The 12552-nt window shown below is 38.1% G+C and overlaps 1 long non-coding RNA gene across 1 annotated transcript in view; it reads right to left on the bottom strand.

Moving 5' to 3' along the window:
• Positions 1-8682: 8682 nt before the first annotated feature.
• The window catches only part of LOC118566589, a 28911-nt gene continuing 25041 nt past the window's right edge, over positions 8683-12552 (bottom strand). The window contains exon 5 of the long non-coding RNA XR_004933125.1: positions 8683-8877. This is a non-coding gene — a long non-coding RNA (uncharacterized LOC118566589). The remainder of the gene's footprint in view (positions 8878-12552) is intronic.

Raw genomic sequence — 12552 nt, 5'->3', positions numbered from 1 at the left:
AAATAAACTAAATACATTAGATTTTTTTTGTAGGGAATGAATGTGCAACCATTGTTGATCCAAACTTTTTTTTTAAAAACGGGTTTTGCTCATTTGTTGTATTAAAAGATGGTCATCCAGTGTGTTAATAATTTTGAATAATTTAATTTGACTCTTTAACAATATTAAACTCAACTCTTTTTGGTCCAGCAATATAATAACAATATTTGGGTCAGTTGTTCTTTGAAAACACTGTAAATAGTCAATTTTAATAATTGAATTCCAAGCATTTTTAAATGCACCAACGTCTGCATTTTAGTAATTAAATCTAATTGGGTAGATGTTGCTATGCAATTAAAGAGAATGTCAAAGTGTGTTTATTAATAGATGAATACTTAGTGTTGTAATTAATATTTTCAATTGTTGGATGTTAACTTTTCTGTAATAATTTTGTCCTAATCCAAAACTAAAATCTTTGATCTGTATCAGCCACCTGTGCTGGTGGACCAAATCTTTTTATTTTTTTTTTTATTATTTTTTTATTTTTTTACAAAATATGACAATTTTAAATAAATGAACTGAATACATTAGATTCTTTTGTAGGGAATGAATGTGTAAATCATTGTTGATTCAAACTTTTAAAAAAAAAGGGTTTGTACGGCTCATTTGTTGTATTAAAAGATGGTCATCCAGTTTGTAAATAATTTTGAATATTTTAATTTGACTCTTTAACAATATTAAACTCAACTCTTTTTGGTCTAGCAATATAATAACAATATTTGGGTCAGTTGTTCTTTGAAAACACTGTAATTAGTCAATTTTAATAATTGAATTCCAAACAGATTTTAATGCACCAAAGTCTGCATTTGAGTTAATAAATTTAATTGGATAGATCTTGCTATGCAATTAAAGAGAATGTCAAAAGTGTGTTTATTAATAGATGAATACTTAGTGTTATAATTAATATTTTCAATTGTAGGATGTTAACTTTTCCGTAATAATTTTGTCCTAATCAAAAACTAAAATCTTTGATCTGCATCAGCCACCTGTGCAGGTGGACCAAATCTTTTTTGAAATATGTAGTTGGGGGGGCACAGGGGCCACAAATGGCCCCAGGGCCACACTTTGGACATGCCTGATGAAGACGAATCCTTTTAGATTTTCTAATTTTATACTTTGTATTTTCTTTTTTTTTCTAGGCATATTAACACACACGCACACATTCTTGCATAGACGTTCAAGCCTTTCTATGGCCTGACCTTGACCTTGACCATAAACCCAATTGACACCATAGTGCTAAACCTAACCCTTAGCCCAGAATAAAAGCGAGGACCGACAAAAGGTCCTCACTTTACATCAAAGTCCTCACTTTATTAGTAAAATGAACAAAACGTGTTCTCACTCAGCTGCAAGTACAGGGACAACCACAAACACATCAAAGGAACTTTATAAACACATCAGATTTCAAGTTTGAAAAAAAAAAAAGCCGGATATCTATAATGACATGGAATTGGTAACTTTAGGAATTAAAAGATGTCACAACACTTGATGAAAAGAAAATGATGAAGCCATGGAGGACTTAATCCAAAGTCACAGAGAAAGTGAAAATGAAAACAGATGCAGCAAGCTGGACCAATTTGCTGAAATCATTGCAGCAACTCTGGTCGTCAGTAGTTTGCATGCCCAGCAACATCGGATGGTGTCCTGAAGTATCTCCACTGAGATCTATCACTTCTAGCCTGGGAGAATGAGCTGGAGATTGTTGCTCTGAAGGAGGATATGTGGATTTCCCTCTACTGACCTCCTAGACCTTTTTGAAAATAGAACACATTTGATTAAAAAAATAAAATCAACAAAACCAACAACGTTAAACAGTATTAAGGGGTTTTTGTTTTCCAGAGGCGAAAGTGAGTTTTATTTTGAAAATGCATTGAGGGAAAAAAAAACTCTCCTCACTCTCATTAACTTGACTCACTGCTTGGGTTTCAGCTCTAAGGTTCACATTCAAGGCCATTTTAAGAAAGGTGAAAGTGTAATTAAAAACTGAGATTGAGTCAGATGGAAAGTGAGAATAGATATCAAAAACAGCTCCTTTGAATCACGATTTGAGTTCAATAAATGAATCCAGGCAGGGACAGAAGAGCCTGAAGGAACGGCAGCCTTCTTCCTAACATGTTTTAGGTGCTGCAGTTTAATCCATCTTCATATTGGGACCTTATTTATTTATTTATTACTAGATTAGGGACAGTTTCATTTGTATCCATAACAATCTATTTTAACTCCACAGAGACACAAATTGGATTCATGCTTTTATTTTCTGAACACATTTTAAATCTTTTTTTAATATTTCTTGAGGGAATCCGAGAACCTCAGTCTCAGTCCTCAGAGTTCGGGGAATCTGTTGGATCTGTCAGGCCCAGTTAAGCGTGCATTCGCCCCTGCTGCTAATTTGAGGGTCTGCTGTGGCACAATGGAGCCTTTGTTGCTGGAGAGAGAGAAGTAATCCTTGACACTGGGCCATTTGGAGGCCTAACCCTTTGTTTCAAAGTCTCCTGAATGTTATGGTAGACATCAGTTCACTAGAACATATTTACCTGGGAGCAACTTGGTAGGAAACTATGATAAAGAGGGGAGTAGACACTACTTTAAGTATAGATGTGTGTTTCACGTATTTCTGCTGGTATTCATGGTGTTTTATTTACACTGACACCAAAAAGACTTAAATAAATCAAATTGGTGCTCTGGTTCATCTTTTTCCCCCATAGTGCTCAGTTTATTAGACATATTGCAATAAGGTAAAAATGATAAACACACAAAAAATAGGAGCAGCGACAGTTTTTATCATCTTGCCACTGAGAAATATTCTAAAACCCTCAACAGAAATGTGGTGTAGTCATTTTCTTTGAGATAAATGGGGTATGGAAAATCCTTCCGTTGTTGTAGCTTTCATATTTATGGTAAATACTTTCTGAACGAACAACAAAAAACAAACAGAAATATAAAATAATATAAGCCATATATATACCACCTTTACAGTCAATAACATGTAAACATGTAATGAAAACCAGTATAAATAAATGACCAGGATTGTTTAGTTACTGATTTTATGTTGCCTTTCCTGAGTGAATTGAACGGCAGCTGGGGCTGCAGTGCCCTCTTGTGGCAACTGATTGTTATAACTTCTCAACTTTAAGTTTTAACAGCAAACTTTTTTTTTTCCGTATGACGAAAAATAATAAAACAAAAATTCATCTTATGTCTCACTGTTATAGAGCAAGTCGGAAATACTAATACACCAGCTGGAACAGCTGCTATGTTTTAAATAAATAGTACTGTGGCACAGCTTGCTGATACAGGAAGTTAGAAGTTTTTAATACACAGAATAATATTATAACTGTCCCTCATTAAGCAAAGAGTAACTGTGAGACATGCTTTGTTGTTTTTAAGAACTACTAGATTTTATACATGCTGCAACATGGCATTTCTTGGCTTCCTTTGTTTTCAGGCCACTTTACTACCACACCCTACACGGAAGAGTCTGTCAGTGTGTAATTTACTCTCAGTATGAACACAGCTGTTCTCTGAAGGCTTCAGAGGTCCATCAGAGGACATTAGAGAACAAACAGCTTCCTGAATCTGCCACAATATGGCCGGCCACTCAAACTGACACGCCAGGCAAGGAGAGCATTAACCGGTTACTCTGGAGGACCAGCAGAGATTCAAAGCTCCGGTGGGAGAGTCTGTTGACAGGACAACATTATGTACTCCACAAATCCAGCCTTCATGGAAGGTTAGAAAACATAAAACATTTTCAGTGTGGCCACAACCATGTAGGGGACACCACAAATATGTAGAAGAAGACACAGCATGTGAACACAGCGTCCCTATGATTAAATACAGTGATGGCAGCATCATGCTGTGGTGATATCCCTGTAGCAGGATCAGGGAAACTAAATCCAGAACAATTCTTGAAGAAAACCTGTTAAAGGTTGCAAAAGCTTTTTGACTGGGGCAGAAATTTACCTTCCAGCAGGAGAGCAACACTAAACACGCCAGGGTACAGTTGAACAGTTTAGATCAAAGCATATTTACGGAATGGCCTAGTCCAAGTCCAGACCTCAATCCAACTGAGAATCGTGGCAAGGCTTGAAAAATTTATGTTAATCGGATTTCCATCCAATCTGACTCATCTTGAGAAGTTTTCTCCATACAAAGAGACCTGGAGCTAGAACGGCAGACTGAATACAAACATTTGTTTATGAAACCCATTTATTACATCCTCCCACCTCACATTGTTGGTTAATTACCAAAAATCTCAATGAATGCATAAAGGTTTGCTGTTTGAAATGATCAAGGCTAAGTCCAGCGGCTTCATTATTATACTTTTATGTTCTGCAAGCAACAAACGACCCAAACTCTCGCTGATGAGAGTAACAACAATAAATTAGTCACTGTTAGTGGAAACTTCAGAATAATTTACCTCCATGGACATAAACTATTAATGTTCAAAGGGCTCTGATTTAAAGCAGAGCTCATTGATAACAGTCAGCTCATCTTTAGTTAAATTAAGTCTAATTAAAGTGCTCTGAGTAAATATGAGATTTAATCCGTGAGAATGTGGCTGTTCTTGCTCAAGCAGCTCATTATTACACAACCGACAGGTGTGTGTCTGTTTCCGAGAGGCAAGCTGGACCAGAATGATTTATGAGTATGTAAATCAGGCTGTTGAACCGCTGAAGGACAGTGAAGAGCAAAGCTGGATAATCATCCACACAATCATAATATTCTGCTGTCAGAGCTGCCGCTCCAAAGTTGACATTTCTCTCTACTTCACCCCTGCAATGAACCTGCAGGAGTCGTCGCCACGATCTAAACAAACCTCTTATATTACAACGAGGCTGACAGAAAACGGAGGGATTTATCATTTTGAATCGAGTTGGTAACTAAAATAAGAAGCTTGACAGTATTTTGATGCAAAGTGCTTCTGTGAAACTGCTTCAAATGAAGATTGCCAGCAATAGAAATAAATCACGCACATGATTATGTGTACATAACTGCATGTTTAAATGGGAAAGAATAATCACTTTGTTGGAGTCTTTGGGGATAAGTGCTACATTGGATTTTATGTTATTGGGTATTTAGTCTCTCACTTGTTTCAGCTGTGTCCTGCATTCAAAATAGGAAAGTAATTAAAACAAATAATAAAATACAACTCAATGCAAATTTTCCAGACAGCCTAGTGGGTGAAACTGTCCTTCAGCCTGCTGGTTCGGGTCCAGGAGGCACTTAATACACTGTAAAAACGAAATGAGTGTATCTGTCCTAGATTTGAGCAGGTATTTAAGATGATCTGCCAATGGAATAAGTCTTACGCACTTAAAATAGGAACAACTCATCTCCATTATCTTATTTCAAGTGCAATATGTCTAGTTATCTTATTTTAGGGGTCAAAATACTCATTCAATTGGCATATCATCTTATTTACCTGCTTAAATCTAGGACAAAAACACACATTTTAAGAACATTTTACTTATTTTTAGGTCCGTTTTTTGCAGTGTATTTGTTGAGCTCTGACTCTATCGGAATAAGAGGTGGGCTTTAGTAGTTGGTAAAACCTAAAGACTGCCATGCATCCTGAACTTCCAATGTTTTTTTTTTTTTTAAAGAATCAAGATGTACTTTGGGCTAAAAACTGTGTCTTAAAGCAGGCATTCACCAGAATAAGATGGGACTAATCTATGAATGAGATGCGTATAAAGATGCAGGGAAGCCAAAACAGATGTAATGCTAAAAACAGGCTTTCAAACCACAGGGGATGTTTCCACTTCTCTGTTTGTAATCTTCACAGCAGCTTTTATGTGCTGGAGAGCCAGACTGGTGCTGTGGAGGCATTTATTTGCTCTCAGGAATCCAGGTAAAGGACACAGGCGTGATAATAACTCTTCTTAAAAGCTGTTAAAAGGAAGAACGATGACCCTTCTGTCGTCACAAGTCTGTAATGGTGTTTTCATGCACAGTGACGCAGTTAAATGTTCTGCTGCTGGATCTGCTGCTGGGTTGGCATAACTAGACATGCTGCTGCTTCTTCATACCTGAAGGGTACCAAATGGAAGCTAGAAAGGGTAGAAATGGCAACGTGTTGGTGTGAAATGTGGGAAGGAGGGGACAAATTTACCTGGAGCTCTGTCTGAAACAAGCAATATTCCCTCTGTTATATATGACCAGCATCAGGAAAGACAAACAGATTATTTAACCTTCAGCTGATGCTGATTGTACTGCAAACACAAATAAATAGTAGACAGTTTTAGCCATTCTTGCCCATTTTTAAAGCCAAATATTCCCGACCAATAACTTACTACAATTCTGTGAAAGAAATAAGCTGACTGTAAGATCAGGCAGCGGTACAATGTTTTAGACTAGAGCACAACAAATACAGAGCATTATTTACTGGTTTGAGATGCAGTGCAACTGTTTTAGCGTCTCTAAAGAAGGCAGGAGATTGCTGAAAACATTTTTTATTAAAAATTGTACTGGAATATTTAAGACTAGCTGTTATTAGATGAAAATCGCTCTAGAATAGAAATCAAAACTACGTCTCTCCTTCTCTAATTTATGTTTCTCTGTGACAGGATCTGAGATTGGAAAATGTAAATCGATCGGCGACCAATCATCAGGGTCTGCGTGCATCTTCTGGGCAATTATGGCAGAAACAAATTGAGCGATTCTTAAAGTCCATTAAGGAGCAGATCAAACATCTCACCAGCGTCAGTGCAGGACATGTCAACAGCACGGCCGAGAGTGATTCATTACAGCACACCTAAACGAGTCCCATCGCTGTTATTCTCCCCGCACTGCAAGCTTTGCTTTTTCTAAACCCATCGTTCCTTACAGGAGGAAGGAGATCATTTCAGATGCGAAGAGGAAATTTCTTTGGAAAAACAGTCGGTGCAGTCAAAATCTGATTACACGTAACTGGGCCCCCGACTGGAGATGCCAGTTTGTTGACACGACGAAGCAGCTGATATTAAACACAGAACCTGTTTTTAAAACACAGAATGAATTATTAAAAATGTCTGTATTTATGTTCAAACACTGCCACTCTGAGCATAAACGGTACAGAAGATCCTTGGGCTTCCATCAGTGAGAGCAGAGTGTTTCTCGTTGCACTGCATGTAGAATGTTGATGTCCACTGGTGCCTTCCTTGTAAAAAATGTTCAAACCCATGTTACTGCCACAAAAGTTTGGTATATAATTGTATATAAAAATGAGTGAATACTTTGCAGAACTGTCTTGTGGTGTGTGTTGTGTTGATATGCAGAATGTATTCAGTGATAGTTCCTGATATGGCCACTAGATAGACATACAGAGTTCACAAATACTTGGGCAACTACATGAATAGGTAGTAGAACTAGAAATAAGGAAACCTGTAGGAAGCACATGAGGTTGCTCGTTAAATAAAGTTGAACACAAGTTCTTGGTGGATTCAACAACAGTTTATGAGTGAGTTCATAAACACCACATGTGTGTCATCACCTTTGAACATCTACGCACAGAAATTTTAATTCTTCTCAGCCAGGTTGGGCTCAGAGGGTCAGTGGATATCAGTTTTTAGTGTGGATTCTCAGCTGGATTTAGGTCTGCACTTTGACTAGGCCATTTAAACATATGAATCTACTTCAGTCTAAACCATCCTATAATATCTCTGGCTGTATGCTGAGGGTGGTTGTCCTGTTGGAACAACCCATTCTCAGGTTTTCTTTCAGGATTATCCTGGATTTAACCCGATGTATCTTCCCATGAACTCTGAGCAGTTTCCCTGCTGAGGAAAACGATTCCCACAGCATGATGCTGCCACCACCATGTTTCATTGTGGTGATGGTGTGCTTTCCACTAGGCCAGAGAGTTTAATTATGGTCTCATCTCTATTGCCTCCTACATAGCTTCTCATGTCTTTCTTTCAACAACGGTTTTCTTCATAAAGGGAGTGGAGTAAACGGCTTATAATTATCCTGTGGACACTTTTTCTCACCTGAGCCGTGGAGTGGATCTTGGCAGCTCCTCCAGAGCTACCATGGTCCTCTTGGCTACTTCTCTGATTAATGCTCTCCTTGTCCAGCCTGTCAGTCTAAGTGGACATCCATGTCTTGTTAGGCCTGCAGGTGCTCCAGCCTCTCTCCTTGTTCAGATGATTGATTGAACAGAGCTCTGTGCTACAATATTTTAGAGAAGAATACGTAATAATACTGCCCTACTGGCAAAAGGGGCAACAGCAGGTGCACTATTGATTTATGTGATGTTTTTCCTTCATAAACTTAAATTAATTGTTTGTATTTTTGGGCTGATTGACTTATTTTTCCATGTTTCATGCTCCATGCTCCTCTCAGCCACCTCCCAGTCACTATTCTCCATACTCAGCGTCACGTTGTAGTGCTTGCGTGCACACTGCCAGCTTTTGGATATCCTGTGTGGATAGTGACCCGCCCTGCCTGTCTGTCATCTATATTGTCTAAAATAAATCTTTTAATAAACATAACCCCGTGTTTGACTTGAATATCGGGTTCCCAGAGTGCAAGCATTACAACATCTTCAGCTGGGGTACCAGTTCTTGCAGAGCTTGCTGTATGCCTACGTGTCAGACCAGCCTCCCAGCATCAGCATGTGCAGCACAGATGAAGGTGTCAGCGCTGGTTTACACAATTACTTTTATCTGTGGACCGAAAAGGACAGTGTGCTTTAATGTTTTTTTTTTTTTTTAACTACTGTAATACTGTTGCCCAGCAGCACATAAGTGAACTAAATAAATCCCAGGTGGATGTCTCTCTCATCTGAAAGGATGTAGTAATTCTGGTCTTCCAGTGCTGCATCTCATGTAGCAACGGTGCAGAATCCCTGGCAAGCTGCATTAGAGCACAGAGAGAAAAAAAAGAAGACATTTAACTTTGTATTTTAGCCTTATTTTAAACTTGGAAAAACATGCCCAAAGCAGTCGCTAAATCTTATTTCATCATCTCGGAGATCCCATGCATTGCAGGGCAGGATGGCGAAACGGAAACATTTCCTTACAAAGAAAAGTATCCCAGCCTAGTTACATTTAGCTGAAGCACATTTAAAGAAACACATTTACACTATACTTCAGTCTGATGACACCGAGGCTGAAAAGGTATGGTTTGCACAAAGAACTTTCTGAAAGAATGTCCTAAACCAAAGCAAGGTGGTGGCAGCATCATGCTTTTGGGTTTAAATGGAACTGGAGCCTTAGAGGTGAAGGATTTATGAAAGCTTCCCACTGCAAAAAGGCAACTAAAAGTAAGTAAAATTTTCCTGAAATTAATGTATTTTTCCTTGATTTGAGCAGGTAAGACTATTTGCCAATGGAATAAGATTTTTGCACTTAAAATAGGAACACTTGATCTCCACCATCTTATTTCAAGTGCCGGGTATCTAATTATCTTATTTTAGGCATCAAAATACTCATTCCATTGGCAAATAATCTTATTTACATGCCCAAATCAAGGAAAAATACACTAATTTCAAGAAAACTTTACTAACTTTTAGTTCCCTTTTTGCAGTGGAGAAGGAGCTTAAAGAGGAGCAGATTCCCTGAGGCCGATGCCAGATTGTTTTTCTCACATCAGGCCTAACCGCTCTTTGTTATGTGGTTCCTCCTGTGCCAAAAATTCAGTTTATGCAATTCATGCTGATTCTCAGGTTCAAACCATCCAGTGATGTTCTTTCTCGCTCCTCAGATTATTGAAGAAATCCTCTCAAAATCACCTCTGCTAATTTCCTCAGATCATCCTTAGATTTCAGTCGGCACAGCAACTATTCTCTTCTTTGTTCAATAAATCTGTTAAATTTTACATCATGTCCATAATTGTTGCCTGCACCAGGGTCAGACTAGAAAGAAACATGACAGAAGAAGTTTTTGATGGAGCACAGATAGACTCTAGGTGGGACTGGGACACCTGCCCTTTTTTCTTCTGTACAAAAAAGTGCTGTTGTATTAAATGTTCACTTATATACAGAAAGGCTATAATTTATTTATTTACTTTCTTTTACTTTCTTTTTTCAGGTATCACATTACACATGTCAGCTTAAATAATAATACACATGATTTAGCAATGGTATCAAGGTGTTACTCGATTGTATCTGTTGCTTTATGTCTGTTGGTTGTGTTGTTCTTTTTGTGTCTCTTTCCAGGTGATGGAGCAGACAGAGGACGTTTTATCATTCTCTTCCTTTTATCTCTTCTTTCTTTCACCTCTTCTCTCTTTTTTTTCCTCTTCTTGTTTTTCTTTTACTCTCCTACTTTCCCATTGTAGTGTCCATATAATTTGAAATTCTCCCTGCAGGAATCACAATAAAGCTATTTACATGCACAAATCAAGCGGAGCATTATGGTGAAAGCTGTTTGCTCCACTTGTGAAAGCAAAATCTGTCGAGCTCTACTTGGCATTACGATATTAATTCTTATTGCCACATTGCTAGACAGGACACTGGGGAAAAAAAAGAAAGAAAAGTGCCGTCCTGAAAATCTTGTTTTATTTTTCATTTTATCTTTCACAGGGTATAGCATATGGCGAGATTACCTTTCTGGATTTAAAAGCTTATTTTATCAGTGCTCTCTATCCTTGGTTTACTGTTGCTTTATAAAAAAAACAAAGTAATGTTTCTGTTTAAACATTCTCATATATATAGATGTTTGACCAATGCAATGTGGCTCTACATTTGAGTCTTTTAAAGAAAATAGTGTTATTGATTTGACTTAGATTGTTGTGCTCTGAATGAATAAACTGGTTTTACGATGTGAAAAAAACTTCAGCTGTTGTTACATGTTTGTAATACAGATAAAGTGACTTTATGCAGCACCAAACCCCAAACTGCAGGTGTGCCGGGCGAGAGCATCCGTGTGGATCTGCTGAAAATATGTCAGCAGACGGCTGTGAAACAAAGAGCAGGTAGAGAGAGATGATTGATTAGCTGTGGCTGTCTGGCTGACTGAGACTCGTTGGCAGCCGTCACTTTGATGAATTGCACTGCTGAGGAAAACACGGTGCGCTCTGATTACAGCCGCTGTGTGGAAGGGTCTTTACAGCCTGTATACAACGCTTCTTGGAGCAGCTATGAACTCTGCACACCAACTGTGTGTGGCTTGCTCGCTGATATTGCTCTCCTGGGGTTGTTTGCAGCCGATGTTGCCAGTTTAGTTTCAATGCTGATCTACCATCACAGCCACTATTTTTTTGCACCCACTAAAAATCCTTTTTTGGTATTCATCGTCAGGAAGCAAATCATCCCGGCTCAAGGTCCTCTGCTGCTCCTAAAAACAAAGCGATTTGTTCAGATTTAACATGCTGGCTGACAGGTATGAATATTTTCTCTGTCCTGCAGCTCCATTTGTGACAAGATGCACTGAATAATTTAAGGTGATGAAAGGCCAAATATGCTTTTTGATATGGAAAAAAAAGGGGATAGTGGGTATTTTATTTAATTGAACATAATGGGATCTGAGACAAGGTTGGCCTGACAAGAAGTCTGAAGCTGTTTTCTTCCAAAAGTCGTTTTAACTGTGAGGATTTCATAGCTTTAACTTGTCACGCGGTGTAAAAGATTGTCTTTGGCTTCTGTTTAAACGAGACTGTGGAGCAATTTATGGCACTCTCCACAGTTACTGACCCTGTTGTCTACATTTATGTACACCTCTGCATACAAAATAGCACAAATATATAAATATATGTTAAAGATTACTATTCTCAAAGGTACCTTTAATCTGACAAATGAGCCTCATTTGAAGTCATATTTTAATTTATTGATTTTTACTGTCTATAAAGACAAACACAAAGTAAAAGACTTGGATCGAAATTCAGCAACAACAAAACGTCCATTTGGACCAGAGGACTGATTTAAAGTTCAAAGCCAACAAATAGTGAAGGTATAGCTTTTAACCGAGTCATAAATCACAAAGTGACACAAAGTGACTCAGAGGACTCTGATAGCTTTGCTGCGTTTCAGAAAACTAAAAATAGAAGGAGAACGTCAGTTATAGTCAGCCACAAAAGATGAGTTTTTTAAGCTGCATTTAAAAACCTCAGTACAGCTAATTTCTTGTATGAAAAAAAAAGATCTTTGAGGAACTTCAGTCTTGCTTTCGTAAGTTCCTCTCAATAAAAAATGTTTTGCTCAAAGTTTCCAGTCATTTTGAAGTCAGCTGACTCTGAAGCAGGCACTGTAATGGTTCTTCTGGATCTTAAATCTGCTTTTGATGCTGTAAATCATAGTATTTTGATTAACAGGCTCTGAGATTTAGTCGTTCTAGTTTTCTAACTCCCATCTTTCTGGCAGAGCATTGAGTGTTTTTGCAAACTCAGACTCCAAGACCCAGCCACGTGGGGTACGACAGGGTTCAGTCATGAGACCCTTTGGGATGATATTCAGCTCCATTTTTCCCTTAACCCTACTGAATAATTATGGTTTTCATCCTTGATAATCTGCAATAGTAATATCAAACACTGTGACAACTACTTGCAGGCTAAAACCCCAAAATTGCCCCTGACAACAGAATATCTGAACTC

The sequence above is a fragment of the Fundulus heteroclitus genome, chromosome 17, assembly GCF_011125445.2.
Source record: "Fundulus heteroclitus isolate FHET01 chromosome 17, MU-UCD_Fhet_4.1, whole genome shotgun sequence".
In the NCBI taxonomy this organism is placed as follows: Eukaryota; Metazoa; Chordata; class Actinopteri; order Cyprinodontiformes; family Fundulidae; genus Fundulus; species Fundulus heteroclitus.
This window is presented reverse-complemented; position numbering and strand designations above follow the sequence as displayed.